Below are 12,772 nucleotides of genomic sequence, written 5' to 3'. Positions count from 1 at the left end.
TCTATCTATCTATCTATCTATCTATCTATCTATCTATCTATCTATCTATCTATACATAAGTATAATTTTTTTCCCTCCCACTACCCTAATACTGACAAAGGACTCAGGAGTTACAAATATTTTTCCCTGCAGGAATGTAAACAGTTCAACCTTAATAAGTCTCTTATGATTTCTCTTTCCTGTTTACCTCTTCCATGTTTCACTTGAGTCTTGTATTTGAAGGTCAAATTTTCTATTCAGCTCTGGTCTTTTCCATATGCTTGAAAGTCCCCTATTTCATTGAATGACCATTTTTTCCCCTGCAGGATTATACTCAATTGTGCTGGGTAGGTGATTCTAGGTTGTAGTCCTCACTCCTTTGCCCTCCAGAATATCATACTCCATGACCCTTAATGTAGAAGCTGCCAAATCTTGTGTTATCCTGATTGTGTTTCCACAGTACTTGAATTGTTTCCTTCTGGCTGCTTGCAATATCTTCTCCTTGACCTGGGAATTCTGGAATTTGGCTACAACATTCCTAGGAGTTTTCCTTCGGGGATCTCTTTCAGGAGGTGATTGGTGGATTCTTTCAATTTCTATTTTGCCCTCTGGTTCTCAAATATCAGGGCAGTTTTCCTTGATAATTCCTTGAAAGATGATGTCTAGACTCTTTTTTTGATCATGGCTTTCAGATAGTCCAATAATTTTTAAGTTCTCTCTCCTGGATCTGTTTCCCAGGTCAGTTGTTTTTCAATGAGATATTTCACATTCTCTTCTATTTTTTCATTCCTTTGGATTAGTGTTACAGTGCTTTGATTTCTCAAATTGTCCCTAGTTTCCAATTTCTCCATTCTAATTTTTAAGGAAGTATTTTCTTCAGTAAGCTTTTGGACTTCCTTTTCCATTTGGCCAATTTTGCTTTTTAGGGCATTCTTCTCCTCATTGGCTTTTTGGACCTCTTTTGCCATTTGGGTTAGGCTATTTTTTTAAGGTGTTATTTTCTTCAGTATTTTTTGGGGTCTCCTTTAGCATCACTCTCAGTTTTTCCTCTACTTCTCTTACTTGCTTCTCAAAATCCTTTTTGAGCTCTTCCATGGCGTGGGACAATTCATATTTTTCTTGGAGGCTTTGGATGTAGGAGCTTTGGCTTCATTTCTTCTGGTTGTATGTTTTGATCTTCTTTGTCATCAAAGTAAGATAAAATGGTATGACTCTTTTTGTGCTGCTTGCTCACGATCTCAGCCGATTATTTGAGTTATATACTCTTTGTTAAGGTAGGAGTCTGTTTCCAGTGTGGAGAATGTACTGTTCCAAGCTTCAGGGATTTTGCGCACCTGTTTTCAGAGATACTTCTAGGGACCTGTAAATTTTCAGATCCAAGGTGCTATGATCAAGGATGAGGTGTTTACTCCTTTCCTGGCCTGTGCTCTGGTCTATGAGCACTCTTTTCTGCCTTGGAACTGTGACGAGGGTTTCCTTTCCACAGCCACTACAAGCTTCACCATGCCAGATCTCCTCCTCGCCCCAGGACCACCACCCAGAACTGTGACCCAGATCCAAGCATGGGCAAAGCAAGAGAATTCTGCACCAGCAGAGAGATCCCTGCAATTCCCCTCTGATCAGCCACTGGATTCCCCCTCAGTCTGTGGGCGGGGAGCTCAGGAAGCAGCGGCTGCCCCAAGGAATGGGGCTGGGATCCTGCACTCCTCTCTCACCACCACAGTCACAGACTTTTCCCACTGACCTTCTAATTTGTCTTTGGCGTTGGTGGGTTGAGAAGTCTGGAAACCACCACAGCTGCCCCTGATTCAGTCCTCTGAGGCCTGCTCCAGGGTTACTGTGGCCTGTGCGCCCATGCCAAACTGTGCTCCTCTCCCAGCCTAGTGCGATAGGCCTTTCTGATCAACCATTCAGGCTGTCTTTGGCTGGAAATTTGTTTCATGCTGTCTTTTTGTGGGTTCTGCTGCTTTAGAATTTGTTTAGAGCCATTCTTTATAGGTATTTGGAGGGGTTTGGGGGAGAGCTCAAGCAGGTCACTGCTTTTACTCTGCCATCTTGGCTCTACCCCCTGCGGATTTTCTAGATTGCAGGAGCACTGAGCCCCTAAGCCGATGTGCAAGGGATGGCTGTACTTCTTGTCTCTGCCCCCACTAGAATGCAGACTCCTTGGGAGCAGAGACAGCTTTCTTCTTTGTATTTGTACCTCCAAGCAACCAGTATGATGCCTGGTACCTAGAAGGCACTTAACACTTATTGATTGATTCACCTGTAAAATGGGGATAAGAATATTTAAGCTACCTAAAAGGGCTGTAAGCCATCAAATTTTATATACAGGTGAGCTATTATTTTAACTCTCACAATTCACTAGGCATTTTTATAAAAAACTCTGGAAAATAGGCAGTTCACTTTTCTCAGTGCCTGAACTAGATGAATAGTTCTCTTACCCTACAAGCCTTCCAAAAATGAAATTCATTTATTAACCATCGAACACTTCTCCTCCATCACACACAACACTTGCCATGTCAACAGTGAAGTCTAATAAACAGCAAAACAACATGATATCTGTACGGGATAGAGGTGAAGCCGGGCTCCTACACCAAGTGACTGACGTTCCTTGTAATCAGTCACAGCTGAGATTGGGGCTACCCTTCTGAGCCTCCTTGTCTGGTTTTCAGATTTCGGTTCTAGCTGGAGAATTTGATTGCTGGCTTGGATCCTTAGGCTGTGAAACTGCAAACTGAGCCAATAAACATCCAGCCTCTTTGAATTAATTAGAAAAGTTAACAGTGCACTTCATTAGGAAGCTGTTCAACTGGCCTTGCTATCCTACCCTACCCAGGGATGTCTTTTTAAGAATGGGTTGGATAGCTTGAGGGGAAACTCTTAGCAATTAAAATTAGACTTTTTTTTCAAAGGAATCTGATGCTTGCCATTTTCCTGCCTGAAAATACCAGCCATGGTATTTTTGTGAATGCTTTGGAATCTACAAAGTTTAAAAAATGAACCGAAAATGATTTTTTAAAAGGAGAAATGGAAAAAGGTGAGTCATCTGACAATTTTGATTCCAGAGGTTCTCTCTTTGTTAAGGCACTAAAACCAAATAATTGTAAATAAGTGTTTTTTCTTTTTCCATTAGCATGGTAGGGAATTAAAAAACAAAACAAAATATGACCCTAACTGAAGAGAGTAATAATTAGTTTTGGAGAGAGACTCCTTAAGACAGAAGGTAGGAGTTATCTGCGCATTTGAGTGTATATGTATGTATATGTACGTATGTATGTACATATATATGTGTGTATGTATATATGTATATACATATATATGTATGTATGTATATAGCAGCTAGGTGGCTCAGTGGGTAGAGCAATGGGTTTGGAATCAGGAAGACTCATCTTTATGAGTTCAAATCCAACCTCAGACACTTACTATCTGTGTGACCCTGGACAAGTCACTTAACCCTGTTTGCCTCAGTTTCCTCATCTGTAAAATGAGCTGGAGAAGGAAATGGCAAACTACTCCAGTATGTTTGTGGAGAAAACCTCAAATGGGGTCATGGAGTCAGACACAACTGAAACAACTTAATAATTATGTATATAATAGTGTATATGTATGTATATACATGTGTATATGCTCTTGAATATTTTTTTAAATTAATGGAAATAAAAGAGAGAAATTTTATGGTAGTGGATAGGAGTCAGGAAGCCCTGATTTCAAGTTCTGCCACTGGTGCCTATTAGCTCTGTGACCATGGACTTAACTTCTCCCTACCCCAGGCCTTTCTCTAATAGTAAAAGTTATATATGAGTTGCAGACCTGCATTGGTGAAAGGAATTCCCACACATACAATTTCTGACACTGACAAAATCATAGGTCTTTCTCAACCAATTTTTTTTAATCAAAGGCAAAGAGAGTAGAAGGAACCTTAGAAATCCTGCTGTCCAGTCCTCTAATTTTAAAGAGGAGAAAACTAAGACCCAAAGAAATAAAGAGATTTGCCCAAGAGATGCTTTAAAAATGCAGACATGTGGCAGCTAGGTGGCACAGTGGATAGAGCACTGACCCTGGAGTCAAGAGGAAAATCTGACCTCAGGCCCAGACACTTGGCATTTACTAGCTGTGTGACCCTGGGCAAGTCACTTAACTCCATTGCCTAACCCCCCTCCCCCCAAAAAAATGCAGAAATGCTACCAGGGAGACAGTGTGAAAGTCTGTCACGTCACAAGGTGGTCAGATGACTTGGTATCCTCCAACTGAGAGATTAAGGCAAATAGATAACAATGACCAGAAGGTAGAATGGTCACTGTTGAACTCAGGTACTGGGCTGGGAGCCAAGACACCCGGGTAGGCTCTGATTCCAATTTTGCAACTAACTAGTTATTTGACCTTGGAGAAGTAACTTCACCTTGTTCACTTCACCTCTCTAGGATTCAGTTTCTCAATCAGCAAAATGAGATTTTGTGCTATAGTTATCTCTTCCACATCACAACTTTTTCCACCATGGTTTTGATATATCACAGGTTGGCATGAGAAATTAAATGTGAATTTTTGGGGCATTTTGCGGTAGGCACAGATGACATGCCAAGGCCAGCAGATGACACAGGAAAAGTTTAGAAACTCAGAAATGCATAAAACATATGCATAGTATTATACAATATCAATATGTTTTATTTTTAATATCGTAAAAATTTAAACTTCTTTGGTGCCAAGGGAGGGTTAAAAGTTTTTACGTGGATTTTCCAGATCGCAGGGACTTCCATGCTCCTAACCCCCAAGATGAGAAAGAAATAATTGTAAATAAACTTTGAAGTCCCTTTAACATCAAACATTCTGAGAGTCTGTGATTCTAGAGGCCCCATCGTACTCTATGAAGTTCAACAAGCATGTATGGAGCATCTATTATATGTGTAGAGCATAGAATGCCACATTAGGCCTACTGTGTATAAGTGTGAGTAGAATAAAAATAAGACAGATCAGTCCCAGTCCTCACAGAAGTCATAACCTAGTAGAGTCTCTATGTACTGTGAGATTCTTAGCATCATCTGCCTTTTTTTTTTCATGATTCCTTCATAGTCACTGCAAAAATGGAAACTCCTCGCTTGTCTCCACGGTCTCCCCAGGTCTTCCTTGCTTCGGGATAGGCCCTCTATCCACTATGCCCTCCACCTCTCTATGCTAAGTGGAACATAATAATGAACATAGGAGAAAGAGGAAGTATTGTGCAAAGTCAAAGGGAGGAAAGGTTATTTTTCTTCAGTAAAGAAGGACATTGGACTAGGCGACCTGTAAGGGCTCTGCCAGCTCTGATAGTTCATATTCTAAAGCAAAAGTTCTTAATGTTTTAGCATGTCATGGACCCCTCTGGTGGTCTGATGAAGTTTGTTGACCCTTTTCCAAGATAATGCTTTAAAATGCAAAAATCAAAATACCCAGGAATGCAATTATATTGAAATGCAACTCTCAAAAAAAATTTTGTGGGTCTAGGTTCACAATTTCTGCTCTAAAGTAGATTATCTTGCATTTGTCAAGTGTTCTACAGTTTATTAACTGGTTTGGCAATCACCTTTCTCCTCAAAACAGGTTGTTTGTTCAGTCGTGTCTGACTTCATGACCCTATTTGGGGTTTTCTTGGCAAAGATACTAGAGTGGTTTGTCATTTCCTTCTCCAGCTCATTTTACAGACAAGGAAACTGAGGCAGGAAACTTAATAGGGTTAAGTGACTTGTCCAGGGTCACACATTAGTAAGTGTCTAAGGCCAGATTTGAACTCATGAAAATGAGTCTTCTTGACTCCAGGCCCATTGCTCTATCCACTGTACCACCTAGCTGCCAGCAAAACAGGGTAGGCAGTTATAATTAGTTCCATTTTCCAGATGAGGAAACTGAAGTTCAGAAAAATGAAAGGACCTGCCCAAGGTCAGCAGGGTATAAGAATAGGACTGTGCTGGACTCTGTTCATCCTTCATTTTCCAAAAGGACCAATGACATCATGGGGTGGTGTTGACTTTTGAGTGAATTGGATTTAAGTGAGACAAGAGTTGCACAAAGTTGTTAGCCTCACTTTCTCTTTTGGAGTCATCAAAGTCCAGTGGCAAGACAAAAGTTAAAACAACTGGTAATGGCCTAAGATTCTGTGGATGACCTTAGTGGCTTCTGTGTCTGCCCAAGCTCTAAGGCCTCCACCAGATCCCACTTTAGTCACCTCTGTGGCTGTTGGAACAAATTGTTCTTAGCTGCTCACTCCCAGGGGAAGTCTTCGCATGCTTGGGGTAGGCATCCCTCTAACTTACCAGTGGATTTGAGGCCTGTCAGTTACCCTCAGCCTGGTTTAGCCTATCTGCCAAGATGGTTTTCCTGCTCTGTGGCCACTGTGCATACTGCAGCTTCTTGGAGCCGCAAATGAGAGTTGGGTGAAAGGCGGACATCGAAGGTGGATGAGGAGCCCTGGAAAGATCTCACCAAGCCCTAACACCAGAGGCGCTGGTCCTCTCTGAACACCCCATACGCTGCTACACCCAGACAACAAAAGCCAATTGTCAAATTTTCAATGTGAACATTTACACCTTAGAAATCATCAAATGCTATGAATCAGGGCTTGATTTATTGTTTTATTGATTCAGACCTAAGAAACTGATGGGAAAAATGTAAATAATGCAGTTTAAACTTTAAAGTATGTCCTGCATAATTTTATTTTTCTGGAGAGATGATTGTTAACTTATTGTTAAACATTTACCAGTGCACCACTGGGTGGGACTGGGAGAAGAGTGGGATCTAAATTCAGGTCCCCTGACCCCTAGTCCAAGTGTTCAGCCACCCTAGGCTACCCTGCCTCAGCCCAACCAATGTGATAGAGTTGACATGTTCAGTCAGCCTAAGATCAGACAGCAAACCTACACAAATCAAAATGTCAACTGGAAGTAGCCAAAATATTGAGAAGGGAGGAGGGAGAGGGGGAGGTTATAAATCCCTGAACTGGAGGATGGCAGCCGCAGGAATGATTTGTCCTCTCATATTGCTCAGCCGCTCTGACTAGCAATTTAATGGTCTCCCAGTCTGTTTGAGGGGGGCATTATTACTGTGCTATCAGACACAAACATTTAATAGCTTTGTTTGCATTTCAAAGCCTAAAGTCAGAGTCCTGTTATTCTTAGTGATCTAATCTCTTATCTAATTATAATTGTTTTAACTGGCTCTTCTTCTCAGAAGGGTACATTAACAAGTAGATGCCTAGTGATACGTAACTGCATCTCTTTGGGTATTGCTGACAGATCTGGCCTTATCACTCCATCTCAGCTTTCTCCAAGGTTCATGGAAGTTCAAATTCATAAACATGCCACACAGAAGATTTTCAAGTTTCTTTTTTATTTTTTTTTCTTTTTATATTGGAAAGGGGAAAAATTGCCTAGCTACCAGAAAAATAAGTAGAGTGGGAGGCTCCTAGCTGGATTAAGCAACTTTGGGGACTAAGGGTGCTTAAGAACTTGGAGGGGAGATTTAATTTTATTAACAGTGAAAAAAATTAGAAAGAAAACAACACCCACAAACACAGATTTTTTATTAAATTTATTTTATTAAATCTAATGGTGCACTGATAGGGCTATATACTACAGTGCTGAGTTTAAGAATTTAGGGGAAGGGTAAGGAAAGGAAGAGGGAATGAGGAAAAGATTTTTGTTCATGACTTGCCCTAGACAAAATCATAAAGTCAATTCAATTTTAAATAGAGATGTTAAGCTCCTTCTATCTGTCCTGAGTGGGTGGGGATAGGGATAAAAGAATTGCTGAGAAAGAGTTGTTTTTTCTCTCAAGGAGTTCACAAAGTGAAGATTATCTATCTATCTATCTGCCTAGATATAGACAAATATTTATATATAGATATATACACATACACACATGTATATATTTATATAGAGATACACACATATACATATATGAGTATATATATAGTGTTATTTATATGGGTATATGTGTGTGTGTACATACAGTTGTTCACTTATTTCAGTCACATCTGACCTTTCATGACTCCGTTTTGGGGATTTCTTGGCAAATATACTGGAGTTATTTTCCATTTCCTTCTCCAACTCATTTTGTAGGTGAGAAACTGAGGCAAAGTAACTTGCCCAGGGTCACATGGCTAGTAAATGTCAGAGGCTGGATTTGAATTCATGAAGATATCTTCCTGATTCCAAGCCTATGGCTCTATCCACTCTGCCACCCAGCTGCCTATCTATCTATTTATCTATCTGTCTGTCTGTCTGTCTGTCTATCCATCTATAGATATAGATATACACTAGACCTGGGCTTTCATTGATACAGAAAATTCTCACAGGAGGAAATTCCCTTGACCAATGCAGATCAGCACTGTTTCTGCAACTTACTGTCTTCAACAGTTACCCTAGAGCACTGAGAGGTTAAGGGACGTGGCCGGAGTCATACAGCCATGGGGGACCCACAAGTAGGACTTGTACTCAGGTCTTTATGGTTTTGAGTCTAGTTTGTGATTCTCTATATTATCAATACATCCCTGAGACTCTTTCAGGAGGTCTACAAGGCCAAAGATATTTTCATAATGGCAATAAGGTATTTCAATTTCTTGTATGGTAAATATAAACAAATATAACCCACATAAACAAAAGCTCTTTGGGGGTGATATTCAATAATTTCAAAGTGTGTAGAGGAGTCCTGAGACAAAAAAAAAGTTTGAGAAGAGCTACTTTATGCCATGAATGTCTCATAGATGTAGATACAGATATAGGTGGAGATATAGGTATGGATTTGTATATGAATATGGATATGAATATAGAGAGATAGAGATGGAGATAGATTTGGAGATACATGTGGGTATGGATTTGGCTATGAATATGGATATGTATACAGATGCAGATATATATATATATATGGAGACATAGTTAAGAGGCATATTTTACATGTAATTGCATAGTATGATAATTACAATATAAATATATTAATAACTATAATAAAATTAGAATATGATCAGTTTGGCAAAAGATGCTGTAGGAATTCAGAGAAAGAAGAGAACTCAGAATGAGTTTTTCTGGTGCAATCATAAGCTACATTGAGAAACAGAATTCTTGAGGAGTGAGAAGATCCATCCTGCTTGTCAGACATTAGGAACATCATCTTCAGTTCTGTGAGCTACATCTCGGGAAGATCTTAAGTAAGTTAAAGCGTAGCAAGAAAAAGATAACCTGGATTGGATAGGGTCTTGAAATCATGTTGGGCAAGGATGAGTTGAAAGGACTGAGGGTGTTGAGTATGAAGAAAAAAATACTTGAAAGGCAGAAGGTTTGGATGAACAAGCTGTGTTCAAGTATTTGAAGGGTCATTATGTGGTGGAGGCGTTACACTTGCTCTGTTTGGTCAGGACTAATGACTATTGGTGGAAGTTGTAAAGAGGCAAATTTAGACTTGATTCAAATAAAAACTTCCCAACTAATAAAGCTATTTATAAGTGAAATAGGCTGCCTTAGGAGGCAAAAAGCTCCTCCCCATTAGAAGTTTTCAAGCTGATGGTGGATAATTACTTGTCAGGTAAAATCATAGAGAGAATTCTTATTCAGGCATGTGTTATATTCTATGGCCATTGAAATTCCTTTCAACTCAGATTCTTCAGCTGTGATGATGCTGAAATTAATTCCACCTAGAGAGATTAAAGGAGGTTTCTTGAAAGGGGCTGAAGAATAAGAAAGATTTTAACAAGTAGGTATAGGAATAAGGAGAGCCTTCCTTCCTCAGAAAGTGGTGGGAGCAAAGGAATGGAGACAGGACCAAATGTGATAAAATTGGGGAATTGTGAACAGCTGAATTTGGCTAAAAGGTTGGGCACATGGATTGAAGTAAAGCTAGGTCCTGATTAGTGTGAATAATGAATCACTTGAAACATTAGTATGTATTAAAATTCATACTATTCAAAGTCATAATTATATAAAAAATGGTAATTTGTTCCAGCTCGATGGAAATATGCACTGCTAATGTGAATAATATGACCACTGCACGGTACACAGTATTCATTATTCACACCACTCAGAACCTGGCTGCAGTGTGAGATATCTGGTGAGGTAGTAGTAATAGTAGTAGTAGCAGCAACAGCAGCAGTAGCAATAACAATAATAATAAGCCACATTTATAGAGCATTTCAAAGCTTACTAAGTACATTCTTCACTGTAAACCTGTGATGTAGGTAGTGGATAGTATTGTTATTACTATTTTACAGATGGGAAAACTAAGTCTCAGAAAGTTGAAGAGATTTGCTCAGTCATATAACTGGTAGCGGAGTCAAAATTCAGTCCAGGTCTTCTCACTATACAGTCAAGTACAATTTCCATTGTACTATAGGGAGATTGAAGTTCTTTTATGACTCCTAGGCTAAGGAGTCTAGACTTGATTCTATAGGCAACAGACAACCTCTAAAAAGCTATGAACCTGGGATGAAATGATTAGTTCTGTGCTTTAGAAAGCTTCATCAGTTCACGTGTGCAGAATAGATTGGAGCATTGAGAGACTAGAGGCAGAAAAATATTTAGGAGACTGTTGCTGCACTCTGGGAGAGAGGTGATGTGGGTCTGAACTAAAGGAGTAACAGTGGAGATTGACTAGATGGGACAAATATAAAAGAGATTGGTGAATGACAAGTCTTGGTTGTTGATTAGAAGCTCCCAAATGTTCTCTTTAGAGTTCATACCTCCCCCTTTGTAGACCTTATACTCACTCAGTATCTCTTCTTTGCCCTCTTATAAGCTCCCTTTGGAATTCATGGGTCCTCATTATCTTCCAGTTCTCTCTTTGGAATTATCTCTATTAGTATCAGACAGTAATTCACCCCATAATGTGAATTACGTTAAGTCATCAAGTCAAAAAAGGCTAAATCTGGAAAGGTACCTTAGTGATCATCATCTCAGTAGGTAGGTGGCCCAGTGGGTAAGAGAGTTCTAATTGGATTCAGGAAGAATCCTCATTTCAAACTGACAAGATATAGAGAGTAAAGAAGATTGAAATTCATAGATGATGCTAAAGTTGATTCAACAGAAACAATTTATGAAGAGGTGTGGATTTGGGGAGAAAGATGAGTTCCACTTTGTACATGTTGAGTTTGATGCTGAGGGGATTAGAGTTACAGAATTTATTTATATGGAGCTTATAGAAAAGAGAAAGTCCCTGATCATAGCCTCAATTTTCTCTGTAAATTATGAATGAAGGTTTTGTTGAAAGGGAGGGGAAAGTGGATTGGATAGGTAGTCAACTTGAGAAGATAAGAGCAAACAATGTGAGGAGTATGATAAGGAATTAATCACTGGGAAGGGTAAGAGTATCTCTGTGTAGCAATGAGAACCCACCTGAGATTAGATAACATAACATTTGTAGCAGACTCAGTTCCCGCCATTGTGGTTTAGCAGCATTCATCAATGCTGGTGGGGGGAGAGAAGTCTGATGGTGGGGCAAATCCAGGTTTCAGGTATAGAAAGGAATGAATGATGAAAGGACAAGAGGATGAAGGATTAGAGGGCAGCTTAGAGTTGAATCGGTTAATTAACTGTAGAGTCAGAGTTGCAAAGTGGAGAAAGTGAGTATAGAGTGGGAGTTATTGCTGAGAAATCAAGGAAGGGTAGAGCGATTGGAGGTTGCATAGTGGATAGTAAGAAGGAAAGGAAAGATAGGGAACTATGTATAGTCAGACAGAGGAATTTCAGAATCAGGAATTACAATGAAAATAGCTGGTATTTATATACCACCTTAAATTTTCCAAAATGTTTTACATTTGTTATCTCATTTGATTGTGGAGGTGAGGTGAGATCAAGAGGATAGCCATCATCTATATGAAGATGCAAGTCTTCCCAAGTTGAGGGGATGATGAACTGGTATTTGGGAGAAACTCCCCAAGTATACAGACAAAGGTTGGGTTGGTAGGAAAGACTGTGAGCTAGGTACTAAACTCTTTGATAAAGAAGGGTGAATGACCTCAAGGCTGATAAATGATGGGCACCAGGATCGGAATAGGGTGATTTATTTGGATGAGGTAAAGTTCAAAGGAAAGGCTGCAAAGTGATGATGGCAGAGCAGAGCTGTGAAAGGGTCAGTGAGGGGCAAGATGTATAGGCGTACTTGTCCAGTATACTGAGAAGCATGAGAAAAGGTCCTGGAGAGGATGTCCAGGGATTCAGTGTCTCCTGGGAGGAATCAGGTTTCTGTGATTACAAGGAGATGGAGCGAGTGAGAGAGAGAGAGGAAGGGGGGTTTGTTCATGATACGATGACTTTGAAGGCATTTTTCCCAGTAGGGTACCTGTGGGGTAATCACACCTGCAGTGGGGTAATAAACAGTGAAGAAGAGACTAGAGGCTCCAGCTGGGCAGCATCTGGCAAGTCTGGAAGAAAAAAGAGCTGCTATAATTGGAAGGAAAGCTGGGTGGAGCCAAAGTCTGGTCTGGGGATTTGTGTGGCTCAAAGCCCCAAATGACAGTGGATTCAGTTATTACTCTTCCATAAGCCAGGTGAAGTCAAGAAAAGGAAACATTTATCAAATTATGGAATGATTTTCCTCTGAAGGATCCTGTCCCCAGCCCCCAGTTCTCCTCTAGGGAATGGGACATTTTGGGGGAGACAGAGGAAAATATTGCTTAGTTCCCTTCTGTAAGTAGGTCTTGCTGATTCTCTGCTTAGGGGAAAGGGAAGGGGGTGTTGTTGTTTGCAATGAGTCCTCCAGGACATAGACAGACAAATCTCAGTCAAGCAAACACACAGAGGAAAAAAAAATCAAACATAGTGTCCAAGGAAATCCT

Source organism: Vombatus ursinus, unplaced genomic scaffold (genome assembly GCF_900497805.2).
Source record: "Vombatus ursinus unplaced genomic scaffold, bare-nosed wombat genome assembly UNPS02014833.1, whole genome shotgun sequence".
Taxonomy (NCBI): Eukaryota; Metazoa; Chordata; class Mammalia; order Diprotodontia; family Vombatidae; genus Vombatus; species Vombatus ursinus.
Note: the sequence above shows the minus strand (reverse complement) of the source record.